Below are 21,249 nucleotides of genomic sequence, written 5' to 3'. Positions count from 1 at the left end.
GATTGGTCTTGCTGAGAGTACCAGCAGAACCTGAGCATTTGCTTGCTTTCTGTGATTCATTGTTTATGTCAGAGAAGTTGCATTATCAGTTAACTGTGCATTTTGAATAACTACATGATCTTAATCCACTTTCCTAAGGCTTTGTCATACAACTTTGTTTTGGTTGCAAACGTTCATATGGCAGTATTGTGTACTTGGTTCTACTTCTGATACCAGTTAATACCAGTTACTTCAGTAATTTTTTTACCACAGCAAGTTGTTTCATTTTAGAACTGAGATGCATCCACATTAATTGCACAGTCACTTTGTTGAGCTCAGAGATGCATCCTAAATCGTGTTATGAAAAAGAGTGACTGACATTGCAGCATTCCTGTATTAGGGATGAAAGTAATGTTAATTAGTGTTCTGTCAGCATTAACATGCCATTCATATCCTTACCCCATCTGCATCCAACAGCATCAGTAGCTGATTAGCATACCTAGCTGTCATGAACTGTGAATCTGTTGTACAGCAGTCCATGAAACTTGTATTGTTTAAACTCCTGAATTATTCTTTTTGCCTTAGCAATAGATTCTTTGGATCTTTAGTCTTAGGCACAGTCAGTAAATTGATCCAGGAGTGGTTTGAAAAGCTTAACTATAATTTTATTTTAGGGAGTGTTTAGTAATAGAATGAGAGGGTTATTTCTCTGTTGTGGTATTGATTTCTGTTCAAGGATAAAAATTAACCTCTACAACTGCAGCTACAAGTAACCTGTCATAACAGCACAGCCCTATGAAAAGTAAGCAAATGGTAAATGTTTTAACCCACTGTTACTGACATTTTTCAAGGGGGCTGTCTGTTTTGAGTTATACTTGCTTCTTTGTGTAATCACTGTTACCTCAAAATGTTTTGAATTATACTCATGAAATTTTCAGAGAATGATACTAAATCATTTACTTGCTCCAAGACTGGAATGAGCAGGTATTTATTTTGCTTGCTGATGTTCTTCGTGTTTCACTGTTGCAGTCATTACATTTGGGTTATCCTGCTGGCAGGTTGCCCTCAGCCAGCCTGAATTCCAAAGTCTTGGGTCCTGCTTCGGTTGCTGTCGCCTCTTCCCTGACGTCAGGTCGTCAGGGGTATAAAAGATGCAGCGACGCCATTTTATTCAGTCTTTCTTGCCGCGCGGTGCCCGAAGCAGAAGCAGTTCGCAAGTGCTGGTCGGCCAAGTCCTGAGATTTTCATGTTCGAGTTTCAGATCCGAAGTCTTCATTAAAAGCTAAGTAGCCAGTTGGGGAAGCTTTTTTCTTGCTCCAGACCAATGTCAGAAAAAGTTAATAATTGTATATCTTGTGGGAAGCAAATACCTCATAAGGACTTTCATTCTTACTGTGCTCCTTGCCTAGGCCCTGACCACGACGTTGTTAGTTGTCGGTTTTGTGCTAGATTTAACCAACGCACTATTAAGCGTCAGTACAATTTTCCATTAAACTGTTTTGGACGAAGATTTAATTATACAATGTCATCGGATAGCCATCCGACTACCGGAGTTCATAAAAAACGCTAAGAAAAGGACAGGCAGCCAAGGTCCAAAACCGATGACGAAGCTTCTCCTAAGCAAGTTGCCGGTTCTCAGTGAGGCACTTTCGCAGCCCCTGACGCTCGCTACTTTATAGTCGCAAGCCGCTACCCACTCCCACATGGAGATGGCCAGGCCGCTGGAAACTCAAGGTATTGGAGCCTTGGAAACTATTCCCTCAGATGGGTCCGGAGCCGCTGAGCAGGCATCGGCTTCTGAGGGTGTATTCAGACCTAAACAATTATATATAAAACCTACTACAAAGACTAAGACATCTTTAAAGGCAAAGAAACAAGTTCACCAGTCACAAGGAGAGGCCTCCATGCCCAAAAAACAGATGCTCAAAATGGCCGAAGACTTAATTGGTTCCCATTCCCCTCCTGATAAGAGGCCTAGGCAAGAGCCAGACTATGAATCTTCAGATCAGGTTTTCATTTCTTCTGATTCCTCTTCTGATCAGGAATGTTCTCTCCCCCCCCCCCATATGATGATTCTGATGCTGAAGAATCTATTCCTTCAGCTTCTCCTGAGGACTACTCTTTTGTGGAAGCCTTGCATACCATGAGGGAGCACTTTCACTGGGAGAGCCAAGACTTTTCAGAATCTAAGAAAAGGCTCAGAGATTTCCTTTTACTACCTCAACACAGGCCTCTTGCTGTCCCACCTGTGTTGGACATTGTAGGTGATGTGGTCTCGGAGTCTAGTCTGACCTCTGACTCTTTACCTCCAGCTCCTGTTAAGCCAGACAGATACTACAGGGTCCCTGACTCTCATAAATTTCTTTTCAAAACCCTTCTGCAGACCCAGAAACTATTTTTCAGGGTCCAAAGTGGGTCAAGGCTTCTACTGCAAAAAATCCTACCCCCTCTGACAGGGATTCCAAGGCTGTGGACAGATGGGGTAAAAAGGTTTACACATCTACTACTTTGGCTATAAGGGCTTTAAATTGCCAGTTTCATATGCTCAAATAGCAATATATCATGACACTGCTTAAACAGAAAATTATGGCAAATTCTGAATGTGCAGAAAACAAAGAAATGCGCAGGATTTAGTGCATGCAGCTGAACAAGTTGGAAAGCATACTTTGCAATGTGGGTTTCATTCTCTGGAGGCCTCCTGCAGGGTCGCTTTTACGGGTTCTGTCATTAGGAGACATGCTTGGTTAAAGGAACAAAATCTGCCTGACCATGTTAAAGCAAAATTATTAGATGCTCCTTTACAACATGATACCTTGCTTGGTGTTAAGGCAGAAGAGGTGTTAAAGAAAATGGAGGACAAATCTAAATCTATGCAAACGTTCAAGGATTTCTTACAGGTACAGCAACCTAGATTTAGCAGACACTGGCCTACAAAGAATTGGTCCTTTCCATTCTCAGAAAGACCTCAAAGAGGCAGATCCAGACGCCCAAGAGGCAGAACACAGCCACAAGGATCCTACAGGTCTAAGCAGTGGAGTGCTTCTACCTCCAAAGGTGGAGAGGACAAATCACAATCATACAGGAAACCGTTCCAATGACTTCCCCCTGCCTGCACCAAACACTTATCTTCTGGCAGCACCCTTAGGGGGAAAACTAGCACTTTTTTCTCAAAATTGGCACATTATAACCCAGGACAAATGGGTTCTAGACAGTGTCACAAGGCTACAAGTTTCATTTCCATACTCTGCCAAGAGCAAACGGTTGGCCAGACCTGCCAAAAAATCAATGGGCAGAGGCTCAAAAACAAGTCGCAGCACTCATGGACATGAGGGCTATTCAACAAGTACCACAACAAGAGCAAGGACAAGGATTTTACTCAAGACTGTTCTTGGTACCCAGAAAGGACCATAGAGACCAATACTGGACCTATCTATTCTAAAGACTTTCCTGAATATATTGAAATTCAAGATGTTGACCTTACAGCGGCTTCTGCCCATGCTGGGCAGCAAGGCTTGTCTCGTGACTTTAGACCTAAGAGGCATACCTGCATGGCCCAATCAGACAATCATGCAGAAGATACCTCAGGTTCAAGGCTGGCTCAAAGCATTACCAATTCTCTGCACTGCCCTTTGGCTTATCTACTGCACCCAGGGTCTTCACAAAGTGCCTGGCACCAGTAATTGCTTACTGCAGACAAAGAGGAATACAAATATATCCTTACTTGGACGACCGCCTCATACAAGCAGAGAACAAGGACATTCTACTACAGCATCTGACTTTTGTGATAAAACTCTTAACAGGCCTAGGGTACACAGTTAACAAAAATAAATCAAAACTAGTACCCTCTCAATAGATAATATTCCTGGGTGCAAGCATAAATACAACTGCCCAGATGGCTTATCTCACTCCAGACAAAGGCAACTGACTACCTATTTCAAGGAAATGACAACAAAGGCCCAGTTATCTGCAAGAAAATTTCTGCAGGCTTTGGGCTTCATGGCATCTTGCATCTTACTAATTCCATATGCAAGACTGCATATGAGGAAAATTCAATGGTACCTAAAAAGTGTCTGGACACAACATTGCCACAGCTTGGAAACAATGATTACTCAATTCCCTGCCTGCAACAGGAATTTCGATGGTGGGCCAAAGCTTGTCACCGAAACAAGGGACAGTCATTCTCACTACCCCCAGCCAGGCAGAGCCTAATGACGGATGCATCAGATTATGCCTGGGGGGCACACATGGCAGGAAGAGGCATTTAGGGCACCTGGTCCACAAACCAAAAGCATCTACATATCAATCAAAAAGAGATGCTAGCTGTTCAAAATGCCCTGACAGCCTTCAAGGACCTTCTTCATTCGGGACAACTACTGATAAAGGCAGACAACACCATGGTCATGTGGTACATAAACAAGCAGGGGGCACACATTCTTACCCCCTGTGCAGACTAGCCATGGCTTTATGGGACACAGCATTGACTTACCAAGTTTATCTGCAGGCACAATTCCTGCCAGGAAAGGAAAATATTCTGGCAGACGAACTAAGCAGAAACCTCATGGATCCCCACGAGTGGCACCTGGATCCGCAAGTCTTCAGCATGATAACAATGAAATGGGGATGCCCGGACATAGATCTATTTGCCTCTCCTCAAAACAATCAACTAAAAGGATTCAGCACAAGGACTTATCACAGATAAGCTTGGAAAGTGGATGCCTTATCTTTCAACTGGACAAACCTGTCAGTATATGCCTTTCCTCCACTTCCTCTCCTCCCCAAGGTACTCGTAAACGTCAGGGAAGAGAAACCAGAAATTATTCTGATTGCCCCAGCCTGGCCACGCCAGTACTGGTATCCAATCTTAAGGAACTTGTCCCAATGCCCAGCCTGGACCTTACCTCAAATACCTCATCTACTGTCCCAGCAAAACAATCAGATTCTGCACAGCCAACTCAGGACCCTAAACCTGGCAGCATGGCGGGTAATGTAGCCATACAAACCACACCTCTCAGTAAAGCTGTGATGGATGTAATTTTAGAAGCCAGAAGGCCTAGTACTAGAAAATCCTATGCTGGGAAATGGAAGAGATTTTGCGCTTGGAACCAAGCTCAAGGAACTGATACAGCTGTCCCAAATATTCCTCAGATTTTGCAGTATTTAACTGAGATGCTGGACAAAGGCCTATCTTTTTCATCAATTAAAATCCATGCTTCTGCCAGTTCGATTACAATACAGAGCCACCACTCTTTTCTCATCTTTTATTAAGGCAGTACCTCAGAGGAGCCAACAACTTAAGGCCTCCAAGGAGAATGCCAGTACCTGCATGGGACCTCAATTATGTCTTGGAAAAACTCACCTTACCGCCTTTTGAGCCAGCTGCTACTGCGGATATAAAGTTCTTATCTTGGAAAACAGCTCTGTTCCTAGCAATAACTTCTGCAAGACGAGTTTCAGAGCTACAGGCTCTCATGGGCTGTGGAAACCTTTATCATTTTCTATCCAGACAGGGTCTCTCTGAGAACCAACCCTACATTTATGCCGAAGGTGGTATCCAGTGTAGCCCTTAACCAAACAATTCATTTGCCAACTTTTTATCCAAATCCACAGAACAAGGGGGAGAAAATTATGCATTCTTTGGACGTACACAGACAACTTAGACTCTATTTGGACAAAACTAAAGTTTTCAGAAAGACAGAGCAATTACTAGTGGCATGTGCCACAGCATCACAAGGAAAGGCCATCTCCAAGCAGACTATTTCAAAGTGGATAGGACACTGCATTCATTTCTGCTACTCACAGCATGGCAAACCAGTGCCTAAGGGCATTAGGCCACATTCAACCAGAGCTGCAGCCACTTCTGCAGCCTTTCTCAGGGGAGTACTAACCAAGGACATTTTGGAGGCTGCTACTTGGAGTTCAGTGCATACCTTTACAAAACATTACAATCGGCCTCTTTACTCTAAATCCAGGGCAGGCTTTGCCACTGCAGTTCTGCAGGGCCTCATAGCCGCTCCTAATGGTGTTTAACTCCAGCCCCCCCAACCATAGCTTTGGGACTCAACCCAAATGTAATGACTGCAACAGTGAAACACAAAGAACATAGTACAGTTGTGTACACTTACCAGAAATGTAGATGTTCGAGTGTATTCACTGTTGCAGTCCAGGTTACCCACCCACCATCCCCCTTATTTTTGCTGGAACTTATCTTTACTTCTCTAATCTATGCAACCTAGGTGGTGTATTTGCTTATAGATAAAGGTAAAGCTTATTTTGGTGCGTGTATGTTTTATTTACATATTTTTAACCTACCTTTTTGGGGGCACCTGATATCTGGGGCAAGAAAAACTAAATAAAATGGCGTCGGCTGCATCTTTTTATACCCCTGACGTCAGGGAAGAGGCGACAGCAACCGACGCAGGACCCAAGACTTTAGAATTCAGGCCGGCTGAGGGCAACCTGCCAGCAGGATAACCCAAATGTAATGACTGCAACCGTGAATACACTCGAACATCTACATTTATGGTAAGTGTACACAACTGTACTATGTCTGTCTTCACAATTCATGCTTGAGATTAAAAATGATGAGAAAAAGTATGTTTAGGTTATGCTTTTAACCTGAAAGGCAAATGAGTAGCTGCAGCTTGAATTCTTATGGAAATACAAACAATCATTCCTGTAGCTGAGTTTGAAATCTAATCATTTGTGATTAGAGCTCTACATGAGTTAAATTCAAAATAAATCAACAAAAGTACATTTTATGCCACACATTTAAAGAAGAAGAATATCAGATTGAAACAGAAAAAAATCTTTTTACACTTTTGTCCATCTTGACAGTTGGGGTTATCTGCTTTGAGGTGTCTTTAAGCCAACATTACTTTGAGAGCATCTCCAGCAGTCAAGTGGTCTTTCTCCCTCTCCCATATTGCATGCACTAGCAGTCTTTCTCAGATCTCATTTGCTACTTTTCTGGTCAGAGACTATTTTCCAGCGGTCTGCTCGAACAATATATTTTCAGACAAGTGAACTTTTTCATTGGGATTTTTCAACTATTGTTTGGTCTTTATCTGGTCTATATCTTCCTTTCTTTACTAGTACAGGATGTCACTCAACATTTAAGAAATGTTTTACCAGACATCTTAAAAAATAAAAATGTCTCTCCCTCTCTTTCTGTTACAGAGGCCTGCCCAAGCCTGTTTTCCACCTTTTGTGTATGGACATTGTCCATGGGTATTTTTAAAAATGAATAAGGCTTCAGTTTTCAAGAAGTGTCTAAAATAATCATCATCATCCTTTTTTTCCCCATTTTTTACATGGGGTTGAGGTGTTGTGTCACTTGTCGCCATCTCTCCCTGTTCAGTACTACTCTCCTACCTTCTTCAACACTCATGCCTGACTGTTACAGATCTTCTCTCACACAGTCCATCCACCTCTTTGCTGGATGCCCTCGATGTTCTTCGTGTTATACTGTTGCAGTCATTACATTTGGGTAATCTGTTTGCAGGTTGCCCTCAGTCGGCCTGATTAACAAAGTCTTGGGTCCTGTGTCGGTTTGTGTCCCTTCTTCTGTGATGTCAGGTCATCAGGGGTATAAAACATGCAGCCGATGCCATTACATCAGCCTTTCTTGCCGTGCAGTGCCCAAAGCAGAAGCAGTTCGCAAGTACCGGTCGGCCGAGTCCTGAAATTTTCGTTTTCGAGTTTCAGAACCAAAGTCTTAAACTAAAAGCTAAGTACCCCATTGGGGAAACATTTTCTTGCTCCTTTCCAATGTCAGTAAAAGTTAATTGCATTACTTGTGGAAAGCAAATACCTCAAAGATTTTCATTCGTACTGTATTTCTTGCATAGGCCCTGACCACGACGTACCTTGCTGTTGTTTTGTGCTTTATTTAATAAGCGCACTATCCGTCGTCAGTATATTTTGCCTCTAAATATTTTGGTTCTCGATTTAATTATCCAGAAATGTTGTCGGTTAGCCATCCGGCTACCGGGATTCCGAAAAAATGCAAAGATTTAAGACAGAGACACTCCGCCGAGGTCCAAAACTGCCGCCGCCGCTTCTCCTAAACCAGTCGCCAGTTCGCAGTGGGGAGCTTTCGCAGCCCCTGATACCCCCCGCTACTTCTGATTCGCAAGCCTCTGAGATCCATTCGGAGTCCGGTATGCTGTGAGATACTTCAACTATGAAACCCACGGAGAATAGGTAGTGTGGTTAAATGATATAAAACTTAAAAGTGCAACATATATAGCAAAAAGCTTACATACATTTCCAGTACTTAAATTAAATGCACTTACAAGATATTCACGCTGTGAATGCAGTTATACCATAGCGAAATGATGGCTCCAAAGTTTCCAGTCTTATCATGGCTTCAAAGTATCCAATCTTTTTGGTCTGATATATAAAGTATCCACACTGAAGATGTAGTAGCTGCTATGTGGCTGTGATGATCTGTGATAACAGCTTAACCAGTCTTAACAGATCAAATAAAAGCTTCTAGCTTTAATGGCAGTTAAAAGCCTTTTATTGTAGGAAAAGTTAAAATCTTCATGTCAAGTTAAAATCTTGATGTAGAATAAAACAGTCCCTATGTATTCCAAACGATAAGCGCTTTCGGTATCGTCTTCAGATCTTCGATCTGATTAAGCTGTTATCACAGTCACATAGCAGCTGCTACATCTTCAGTGTGGATACTGTGTATATCAGACCAAAAAGATTGGATACTTTGAAGCCATCATAAGACTGGAAACTTTGGAGCCATCATTTCGCTATGGTATAACTGCATTCACAGCGTGAATTTCTTGTAAGTGCATTTAATTTAAGTACTGGAAATGTATGCAAGTTTTTTGCTATATATGTTGCACTTTTAAGTCTTTATATCATTTAACCACACTACCTATTCTCCAAGAGAACTTTACTTCATTGGCCATTGTTGTACATCGTTTCATTTTGAATACTGTTTTTACTTGTTACTGATAGCTGTACTTTAGCATTAGGAGGTACCCTTTCTTTAATGAAACCCGCAGATGTCTCTAACTTGGATGGGTCTGGAGTCGCTGTGCAGGCACCGGCTTCTGATTGTGTATTCAGGCCTATGGACTTGCATATTAAATCGATGTCTCCTTCATTACTAAGGCCTAAGTCTTGATCCATGTCTAAAAAAACCGACTCCCAGGCCACATGCTCAGGCCTGTATGCCTAAAAAACAAATGATAAAAATGGCTGAAGATCTAATAACTCTACAGGGGTAGCCAACCCCCCCCCCCCCCAAGAGGCCTAGGGCTGAGCTTTAATTATGAATCTTCTGATCAGGATTCTGCTTTTTCTGACTCTTCTGATTACCTGGATTTGTCTGTACCTACTTATGAGGATTTTGATGCAGAGGACTCTATTCCCTCTGCTTCCCCTCCTGAGGATTTTTCTTTTGGGAAAACCTTACACACTCTAAGGGAGCATTTTCACTAGGAAAGCCAGGAATTTTCTGATTCAAAAAAGAGGCTTAGGGATTTCCTTCTTCTACCTCAGCGTAGGTCTTTGGCTATTCCTCCTGTACTAGACATTGTTGATGATGCTTTTTCGGAATCCAGTTTGGCCCCTGATTCCCTGCCTCCTGCTGCCAGTAAACCTGACAGATACTACAGGGTCCCAGAGTCCTACAAGTTCCTTTTCAAAAATCCTATTGCAGATCCAGAGACTATTTCACAGGGGCCCAAGGGCATTAAGGCTTCTATTGCTAAAAATCCTACCCCTTCTGATAGAGACTCCAGGGCGCTGGATAGATGGGGAAATAAAGTTTATACTTCAGCAACTATGGCAATTAGAGCTTTAAACTGCCAATTTCATATGTTAAAATATCAGCAACATGTTATTGGACTGCTTAAACAGAAAATTATGTTGATTCCTGACTGTGTGGAAAATAAAGACTTACAGGATTTAATGCATTCTGCTGAACAAGTTGGAAAACACACTTTGCAATGTGGTTTTGATTCTTTAGAGGCCTCTTGCAGGGCTGCTGTTACTGGGTCTGTGCTTAGAAGGCATGCTTGGCTTAAGGCTGGGCAACCAAGTTCTCCGGATTATGCAGAATGCACCGCATTCAGCCTTAACTAGCTCACTGTTCCGCTGTTCCACATTGAACAGCTTTGGCTCCGCTACACGAATTTTGATTGGTTAGTATACTGCAATTGTTTCCAATTGGCATTGCGGTATACAAACCAATCAAATAACTGCTCCGCTGTTCCTCGTTGAACAGCACTGGCTATGCTATAAGGTTTTTGATCGGCTCGATACAGCAGTTAAAGCCAATTGCAATCGCGGTATACGAGCCAATCAACGAAATGTTCCTGAGGTCGGGATTCCACCGCATACAGTAAGCTCAAGTAAAATACATTCAAAAAGGAATCGCAATACAGTTACGTTAAACAGGTGTAGAACTGTGTAAAAACAGATGAGGTCAGAGTTCTGCTACATATATTGGACCACAGTATTAATTTCTGTTATGTACGTATTAGGTTGCAAGTGCCATAATTCGCTGAGCATCAATAACATTATTTCAATGCATGCATACTATTAATGTTTTGGATATTTAATTACAAGTTATAACTAATTTATATTTGTGCATATTTTATGAATGTGCTTTTGAATGCTCTAAAATGTATGTTTTATGTTGCTTTCGTCATTGTACAGTGCGTTTGGGCAGGTTGTTTCATCCCATGTAACTAAAGAGCTAAGCTGATTCATTCCTTACTTCTTCCTCCTTAAAGCTATTGGAAATAGTTTTTCCATAGTAAGGAATGCTGCCCTAAAGGGTAAAATAAAATATGGCATTCTACTATCCGTTTACAGCCAGTTAAAATGGATAACAATGTAGAGATGCATCACAAATGTACGAGTAAGTCTGGTTTTACCCACTATGGCCATCACTGAAAGTAAAATGTGATGCTCCCAAATCCAGCAGTGGTGTTCCCCATGTAATTACCACCTCACCATTTGTGGAGTCCCCCATGTTTATTACCACCCCCACCATTTATGATACTGGTTTGCACACATCTTGCAAATTAACCACTTGTCTCACAAGTGCAAACTGTCCTGATCATGTAAGTCATTTATCATAAGTGCACATGTAAGAGCATGTATGTATGGATGTGGATATATATATATATATATATATATATATATATATATATATATATATATATATATTTATATAGAGCAACATGCTTACTTATCAGTTATAGTTCATAAATAGGCATAGGTAAACCATAAGAGTTTACAACATATACAGGTTAATTCATTACAACTTCGACTCAGTGCGTCTATCTACTCAAATAAAGAACTCAATATGACTTAAAACTGAACCCATAGAAATGGTTTGCAAACTATAGACCGCTTTTTAATCCATGGCTCATTTTCTGACTTAAAAGACTCCTAACCTTAACAGCTATTGCTTGCTCAGGAATGACTTAATGCTTTTTATTAGAATTATAGATGAGAAAACAAAAAATGTAATCACTTAAAGCAAGGTCAAAAGTGAGTCAGCGATTAGGTTCTAAATCTATTAGCCATAAATCCCAATCCCTCCGAGCTGCACGCTCTAGGGACCTAAACCTTGTCACCACATTAAACAGAACATGCCGGAGGGATAGATTCCTGTCTCAGAGACTTCCCATACTCTGGAATAAACTACCTATCTATATCAAACAAAGCTCCTCATTAGCACTCTTCAAGAAAAATTTTGATGATTGGATGGGAAATACGAAATTCACCCCGGGGATCACCTCTGTGGCTCTGCTCGACAGTGGCACAGGAAAATAATTTTCTTGGGTGGCAAAAGCCAGGGTACCTTTTTGGCTGGGCTTGTATAGGCCCCAGGGCTGATGGCATAGTACCTACCTATGAACCTATGAGCCAAAAATAAGAAATGAGTCCAACCTATTGTATATCAGTTTATTTTACAGCTACCACGCATTTCCAGCACTTTACTGTTTTTGACTGAACAAATACTTTGCTTATAATGATTTGGCTTTCATCTTCACTGAGTTTAAACAAGCTTGTTAGGCTAGGAATCCATTTGTGTTTATATTTTTAACTTACGAACATCAGGTGTGCATACATGTGCCTAACTTTTGGGGCTATTTGTCTGACAGAAACAAATTGAATTGTTACTGTGTTCTGTTTTTTTTTTCACTTTCATCCCAGTGTTACATCACAGAGTACACAGAAGGTGGCTGTCTTTTGAGGTAGGGATGAGGAGGTATGCTAGACTGCTAAATTTTCATAGTGCATCTAGAAATCTTCAGATTTCATCACTGCACAGAGGTAATGTGACTGATGTTGATGACCAAACACTCCCCCCAGACGTGCACTGAGACAGCAGTTATTTATGTCGCCTGCTGCAGCTACTTCATAGTTACATGAAAAATGTATAACCCTGTTTAAAAATTAAATGTCTGTTCCAAAATGTGGCCAGATTTATGGTTCATATATACTTCAACTTACTGATTTTGCTTGAAAGACCACTTCAGCTTGGCACTGAGGAAATGGTACATTTTCGCGCAGTGTGAAAATAGGGTGTTCCACATTTTGCCTGTTTGTCACACATTGTCAGGGTTGTGTTCCACAATGGCCTCTTAAGAGGTTGAGACCTATGGCTTAAGGAGCAATCTTTGCCTGATCATGTTAAAGCTAAATTGTTGGATGCTCCTTTAAATCAGGACCGCCTGTTTGGCAACAAGGCCGAAGAAGTTCTTAAAAAGATGGAAGATAAACTAAATCTATGCAAACTGTTAAAGATTTTTTACAAGTTCAGCCTCCTAGATTTAGTAGGCACTGGCCTTCTAAGAATTGGTCCTTTTCAGCCCCTTCCAGGTCTTCTCAAGCCAAACCTAGACACAGCAAAAAAACCCAGGTTTCAGTCCCAGGGGACTCGCAGAACTAAGCAGTGTGGGGGGGGGGGGCTCCACTTCCAGGTCTGGGAATAACAAGACACCCCCCTGTGGTAAACTGTCTCAATGGCTTCCTTTTAAAATTTCCAAGCGCTTATCTTCTGACTGCCCCTTTGGGGGGAAAGATTGCTCTACATGCAAAGAACTGGGAACTCATTACCCAGGACAAATGGGTTTTAAATATAGTGTCCCATGGATACAGATTTCACTTCCACACGTTGCCAATGCCAAGTGGGTGGCCAGACCTTCCCCCAAATCAGTGGGCAGAGGCTCAAAATCAAGTACTTTCCCTCTTAAGCATGGGGGCTATTCAACTGGTACCAGAAGAGGAAAAGGGACAAGGTTTCTTCTCCAGACTTTTTCTGGTACCCAGAAAAGACAAACCATGGCGTCCAATCCTGGATGTGTCTACTCTAAACACCTTTCTGGAGATTATAACATTCAAGATGCTGACTCTTCACCAATTACTTCCTATACTAGGCAAAGACGCCTGGTTGGCAACACTAGATTTAAAAGAAGCATACTTGCACATTCCAATCAGAGAATCTTGCCGAAGATACCTACGCTTCAAAGCAGGCTACACGCATTATCAGTTCTCTGCACTGCCCTTTGGCTTATCTACTGTGCCCAGGGTATTCACAAAGTGCCTAGCTCCAGTTATTGCATTTTGCAGGCAAAGAAGTATTCAGATATACCCATACCTGGACGATTGTCTAATTCAGGCAGAAAGCCAGGGCATACTTTTGAATCATCTGGTGTTTGTAAAAAGGGTCCTAACTTGTCTGGGGTACACCATAAATGAAAAGAAATCACAATTGGTACCCTGTCAACAAATTACATTTCTGGGAGCAAGCTTGAATACAACTTCCCAAATGGCTTACCTCACACCAGAAAAGCAAATTCATTTGGTAACCTATTTAAAACGAGTGGCCACAAGAACCCTGCTATCTGCAAGACAAATACTGCAAGCCTTGGGGTTCATGGCCTCCTGCATTCGTCTAATTCCATATGCAAGACTGCATATGAAGAGACTACAGTGGTATCTAAAAAGCCTATGGAGTCAACATTCTCACAGCCAAGAAACAATGATTCCTATCATACCTTGCCTACGCCTAGAGTTCCTCTGGTGAGCAGAGGCCTGCCACCAAAACAAGGGACTACCATTCACACTACCCCCTGCCTCCCAAACCCTAACAACAGATGCATTAGACTATGCATGGTGGGCTCACCTGGCAGGGAAGTGCATTTAGGGCAAATGGAACCAAGTCAAATGTGCCTACATATCAATCAAAAAGAAATGTTAAATGTACTGAATGTTCTGACAGCCTTCAAGGACTACATTCTTCCAGGACACCTAATGGTAAAGGCGGACAACACCACAGTTATGTGGTACATAAACAAGCAGGGGGGTACACATTCCTACCCCCTCTGCAGACTAGCCATGGCATTGTGGAACACAGCCTTGAGCTACCAAGTGCACCTACAAGCTCAATTCCTGCCAGGAAAATTAAATACACTGACAGATGGACTAAGCAGAAACTTCATGGACACACACGAGTGGAAACTGGAACCAAGGATTTTCAACACGTTGACAAGCGAATGAGGGAGCCCAGACATAGATCTATTTGCCTCCCCCCAGAACTACCAGTTGGACAAGTTTTGCACAAGGACTCCCTACAAACAAGCCTGGAAAGTGGATGTTCTGTCCTTCAGCTGGAAAAACGTGTCAGTCTACGCCTTCCCCCCACTGCCTCTGCTCTCCAAAGTTTTACTAAAAGTCAAACAGGACAAATCAAGGATGATCTTGATTGCTCCAGACTGGCCGTGCCAACACTGGTACCCCCTCCTGCACAGTGTCACAGTTATCTCCATGGCACCTACCTCAGACCCCTTCCCTGCTGTCTCAGCAGGAGAACCCAAATTCTGCACCCTCAGCTTCCAACATTGAACCTTGCAGCCTGGCTAATCACTTAAATTCACCCTTATCATCCCTCAGCAAACCTCTGATGGATGTCATCTTAGAGGCAAGGAGGCCTAGTACTAGAAAATCTTATGCTGAAAAATGGAAAAGATTCTGTGCCTGGAACCAATCTCAAGGGATAAGCACAGCAGCGCCCAATTTACCTCAGATTTTGCAATACTTAACTGAGATGCTTCACAAGGGCCTGTCTTTTTCCTCCATTACAATCCACGCCTCAGCCATTTCAGCTCATTATAACACAGAACATCCACTCTTCTCTCATCCTCTGCTCAAGCAGTACCTCAGAGGGGCCAAAAACTTGAGACCACCCAGGAGAGCTCCAACCCCTGCCTGGGACCTTAACTTTGTACCAGAGAAACTCACTCTACCTCCTATCGAGCCAGCTGCTACTGCATACTAAAAATTTCTTTCTTGGAAAACAGCTTTCCTTTTGGCAATCACTTCAGCTAGAAGGATATCTGAATTACAGGCCCTTAGCAGTGGAGCCTTTCATCATCTTTCATGCGGACAGGGTGTCACTCAGGACCAATCCATCCTTCATGCCCAAGGTGGTATCCAGTGTTGCTCTTAATCAGTCCATTAATTTGCTAACCTTCTTTCCCAGTCCACAAAACAAAGGGGAACGGATTCTGCATTCCTTGGATGGGCAGAGACAACTTAGATTCTACTTGGACAGTACTAAACCTCGAAGAAAATCTGAACAACTGCTGGTAGCATTTGCTGCAGGGGCAGAGGGGAAGGCTATTTCAAAACAAACCATTTCTAAATGGATAAGCCATTGCATTAATTTCTGCTATAAGCACCATGAAAAACCTATCCCCCAGGGGATCAGATCTCACTCCACCAGGGATGCATCTACTTCTACAGCCTTTCTCAGAGGTGTTCCTACCAGGGACATCCTAGAAGCTGCTACCTGGAGTTTTGTACATATTTTTATCAAGCATTATCATTTGCCAATTTTCTCTAAATCCAGAGCTGGCTTTGCCACTGCTGTCTTGCAGGGCCTTATAGCTGGCCCTAATGCTATATAAACTCCTCCTCCTCCCAACCATAGCTTTGGGAATCTACCCAAATGTAATGACTGCAACAGTGAAACATGAAGAACATAGTACAGTTGTGTACACTTACCATAAATTTAGATGTTCGAGTGTATTCACTGTTGCAGTCCTGGTTACCCTCCCTCCAGCCCCCTAACTTCTTCTGGCTATACCTCTACTTTCCTTTACTATGCTTAAAAGCCTTTTTGGTGTATTTGCTTTTTGTTGAAGGTATACCTATGTGTTTTTATGTTTATTTGCTCCCCATTAGGGGGGCACCTGACATCTGGGTCAAGAAAAACTGATGTAATGGCATCGGCTGCATGTTTTATACCCTTGACGACCTGACGTCATGGAAGAAGGGACAGCAACTGACGCAGGACCCAAAACTTTGTTAATCAGGCCGATTGAGGGCAACCTGCAAGCAGATTACCCGAATGTAATGACTGCAGCAGTGGATACACTCGAACATCTACATTTATGGTAAGTGTACACACCTGTACTTTGTGTACACTTACCATAAATGTAGATGTTTGAGTGTATTCACTGCTACAGTTGTGGTTTCCCGCCCTCCTTTCCCTTATATCTTCTTTCTTTAGGGAGACACAAGTTCCTAATGGTGGCTTTTAGCCACCAGGACAACTTTACCATATGTACTTGGTCCTCTGACTGGTTAGGTCAAGAAAAACTGATGCAATGGCGTCGGCTGCCTTCCTTTATAGCACTGACAACCTGATGTCAGGCAGGAAGCGACAGCAGCTGACGTAGAAAAACATTGACTCTGGTATTCAAGACGGCCGAGGGCTACCACAGGTGATGACTACAACAGTGAATACACTCGAACATCTACATTTATGGTAAGTGTACACAACTGTACTTTCTCTTCTGTCTGTTTAACTAGCTTATTGACCTAGCACTTCATCTGGCTTCTTGTAGCAGTTATTGTAGCACACATAAGTGCTAACAGCACTAAATGTCCTATAAGGAAGCAGCTCCAGTACTTATTAATAAAGACCATCCCTCCTGGCATGTCTAAAGATCAGTTCCCTGTGCTTTCTCCTATTAACCTGGTGAACTTGGGTATTCTGAGGCAGTGTAGCAAATGCCTCATGTACACAGACAACCCTGTCCTCTTACCTCCCAATACTCAGACTTGTGGGACATGCACTTGTATATCTAAACTGGAAGACATGCACTCTCCAGCTAAGATTGGAATAGCTGGTCAAGAGGAGAAGGACAACACCACATGGAACACATAGCCCTCCAGAACACCCACCATCATCACAGCTGTCACATAAAAACGCAAACCACACATCCACCTTCACAGAGGCTCTCAATAGTAATCTACCCAAACAGCAGAGATCTCCAGATCAGTTATGAACTCGACCACCACAACACAGCACAAATCACAAGACATACAGCTCACTTACACAGTGTGCCCCTCAACCTAAGCCCCTAAGGTAAAACAGCTTGCCCAATACAGTAATTGTAGGTGACTCGATAGTGAGGCACACTGATGTCCCACTCGCTTGGGTAAATAACGAGAAGGTAACAGTCAGCTGTCTGTCTGGTGCCAGGATCTGACACATAACACATGCACTCAGGTCACTCCACAGTAAATACAAGTATGACTCTGTCATTGTCCATGTGGGTGTGAATGACCTGAGATGCACCTCCCCGGACTATATGAAAAGGGATATGGAGGAGCTCTCGGATTATGCGGCCCAGGCAGGTAGCCCTTTGCAGCATCCTATCATCACCCAGAATGATACCGCAGTACAAGCAGAAAATGATTGACTTCAACAGTTGGCTAAATTTCTGGTGTCATTCTAAGGGGATCCAGTATCTGTCTGTTTGGGATGACATGACTGACAGACCTCGATGCTTTGCCAGAGATGGCCTGCATCTGTCACCCGTAGCTTTTTGGATATTGGCTAAGGCTCTTGCCACCCCTATAGTGCCTTTTTTAGGTGGTGTTCCAAAGACCAAATTACCACCGTAACAGCTATAAATAAATGCAATCTGAGGCTCATGCTGCTCATTGTTAGAAGTCTAAATTTCAAGATGCACTCACTCAAAGCACCCCTCAAAATGGAGAGCATCAACATTTGTGCTGTAACGGAGACCTGGTTTAAAGCAGCAGAAAGCACCCCTGCACTACCAGGCTATAACTCATTCCACACCTTTCGGCCCCAGAACATGGACCGAAGCTCCAAAGATGGTGGTATCTCTATATTCATAACAGATATGCACATCTCCAGCCTAGTAGCCCAACATAACGCATCGGAGATACTTCAGGTACAGCTAACAGTGGATAAGATGGCAATTCAGGTCATAGCATACTGTATGTCCCCAACCATGTCCCAAGACTCTCACTCCATATTCCTAAGCACCCTGGAAACTATTAGGGTCCAACCCAACACTCTCATACCGGGTGTCTTCAACTACCCCTTCATCAACTGGGAAAACTTCTCATGCACTAATACACTTGCCTAACGCTTCCTGGAATTCATTAATTCCAGTGCACTAGACCAGCTCATTCTTACCCCCACTAGAGGAAGCAGCATCCTTGACCTGGTTATTACTAACATGGGCAACTGTTGCTCAACACCAATAGTCAATTCCTCCCTGGTTAGATCCGACCGCAAACTAATTACCATGGAAATCCACATCTCACCCACACCACCAACAAAGGGAGCCACCATGAAAAACTTATCCAAAGCTGATTTTGGGCTCCTAAAAACAGAGATGGCGAACTTCACGGCACCCATGCAAATGGAAAATAGGTGCGTGACCACCGAATCATACACCAGTGCACTGTACGAACACCTACATAAGTGCATGGAACTAGCTATACCCAACAGAACCAAGATGCTCTCCTCCAAAAAAAAGGAAGCCAATCTGGTGGTCCCCTGCCATTAACAAAGTCTCAACAGAAGGAAGAAACTGTTGCAGAAAAAGGTTAAGTCCCAAGACTGGAAAAACTCCCTTATTACCCTCAACAAAAAGTTGAGGTCCCTCATCAAAACCTCTAAAGCTAGCTATGAAGGCAGAATTGTGGCAGACACTAAAAACAACCACAAAGCCTTCTACAGTTGTATCTCCATGGCAATACCCAGAGTTGCTCTGAGTTACTGCACAATGGTACCTCATATACTGAGCCAACAGATCTTGCAAACATACTGGCTTACAGATTCAGTGCCAACTTTACCCGCCCCCCCCAAAGGACCAATTACAATACCGGAAGAATGTTGGGTACCCAGCATTACTGCAGCACAGGTTAAAGCTGCATTGTCCAAGGCCAAGAATACAGCTTCTATGGGACCCGACAATATCCCTGGCTGTATTCTACATGAACTACAAAGTGAACTGGCACCACACCTGTGTGCCCTGTTCAATCACAGTCTCACCTCAGGCTTTGTCCCTACAGAATGGCGCACTGCTACAGTCATCCCTCTCCATAAAGGGGGAGCAACTACAGACCCTGGGAATTATCGCCCCATTAGCCTGACGAGTCTGATATGTAAGGCTATGGAGTGAATCATCATGGACCTAATTAACAAGGATATAGGGAATCTCCAAACTCTGGATCCCACGCAATTTGGTTTTGTGAAGGGTAGATTATGCCTTCTCAACCTAGTTGACTTCTTTGAGTCCGTCACCAGAGCTGTGGATGAGGCAAGGCAGTTCATACAGCCTACCTCAATCTGGTCAAGGCCTTTGATCAATTCCCCACTCAGGAATTATTGATAGACTCACCAAACTAGGCATCAACCCGTGTATCACTACATGGGTTGCAAACTGGGTCACAGATAGAACCCACAGTGTGAAAGTAGCAGACTCCAAGTCAGACTGCTGACCAGTCACATGGAGTCCCACAGGGATCTGTCCTGGGTCCGCTCCTGTGTGGCATCTACTTCTCAGACGTCCAGGCCAACATGGAGGGACTCTGGTTGACCAAGTTCGCCGACGATTGCAAGCCGGGAGCCATTATTAACTCTCCAAATGATGTAGACATCCTACAGAAAGGCCTCACTGAGACCAACAACTGGTGTCAAAACCATGGCCTTAAGCTTAATGCCAAAAAATGCATTGTCATTCCCTTTGGGAAAACTTAGTTCCCACTAATTACCACATTGATGGTAGCCCACTGAACACTGAAGGTGTCATAAGAGATCTGGGGACACAAGTTGACAGCAACCTCTCCTTCGACCACCGCATTGCCACTGTGGTCAGAAAGTCCTATGTGGCACATGTCATTACCAGGGGTTTTGCATCCAGGAAGAAAGAGGTCATCATCTACTTCTACTCTTCCCTCATTAGACCAATCATCGAGTATAATGCCCCATTTGGCATGTACCACACCAAACACCTGCAGTAGCTGGAAAGGCCACAAAAGTCCCTCACGGAGAGTATCCTAGGCCTTAAACACATGCCCTACATGGACAGACTCAAAAAACTCAAGGTTTTCTCTGTCTCATATCGTCTATTAAGAGGCGATCTGTGCTTGACTTACAAAGCCATGTCTGACCCAGCCCTGTTAGAAATGTTACATCTAAAGAAATCCCAATCCCTCCGTACCACATGGTATAGGGACCTCAACCTCATTACCACAAGCAACAGAACATGCTGGAGGGACAGGTTTATAACCCAAAGACTGCCAATGCCCTGGAATAGACTTCCATACATGTCAAGCAGAGCACCTCACTGGCCCTTTTCAAGAGAAATCTTGATGAATGGACGGGAAATAGAAAGTTCACCACTGGGATCACTTCAGTGGCTCTACTTGATAGAGGCACTAGGAACTAACAGCAGCATGATGCCATGGCACTTCTATGGGCTAGGCTTGTAAAGGCTCCAGGGCCATTGGCCTAGTACACAGCTATGAACCTACTGGTTAATGAAAAACAAAATTGCTAGGTGGTGCTTCACTAACAACCAGAGCCCACTTGAGGTTTCTGTACCTCTAGTTTTGCAATGTTTGTGTGAGTTATTATCCTCAAGGTATTCTTCAAAAGGGTTTCACATATGCGCCCACCTAGAAAACAGGTGATGCCTACCTATGATCTTAACTTTGTATTCGAAAAGTTAATTTTACCTCGTTTTCATCAGGCTAATTTGCTGCTAATCTTTTGGAAGATGGTATTACTAATTGTTCTGACATCAGCAAGAAAAGTGTTCTGACATCAGCAAGAAGAGTGTCTGAGCTGCAAGTTATTACTATAATGTAACCCCTATTTGGTGTTTTATAAACACAGGATTTCATAGACTAAATCCCTCATTTATGCTTAAAGTAGTTTCAGAGTTTACA

General features: G+C 43.0%; 1 protein-coding gene across 1 annotated transcript in view; it reads left to right on the top strand.

The window, feature by feature from the left end:
* MAF1 (MAF1 homolog, negative regulator of RNA polymerase III) overlaps positions 1 to 21,249 on the top strand; it is an 881,579-nt gene that overhangs the window by 480,429 nt on the left and 379,901 nt on the right. The window lies entirely within an intron of this gene.

This window comes from Protopterus annectens, chromosome 3.part1 (assembly GCF_019279795.1).
Source record: "Protopterus annectens isolate FY-2018-M chromosome 3.part1, PAN1.0, whole genome shotgun sequence".
NCBI classification, from domain to species: domain Eukaryota; kingdom Metazoa; phylum Chordata; order Ceratodontiformes; family Protopteridae; genus Protopterus; species Protopterus annectens.
The sequence above is the reverse complement of the archived record's forward strand: the minus strand, read 5'-3'. Positions and strand labels throughout refer to the sequence as shown.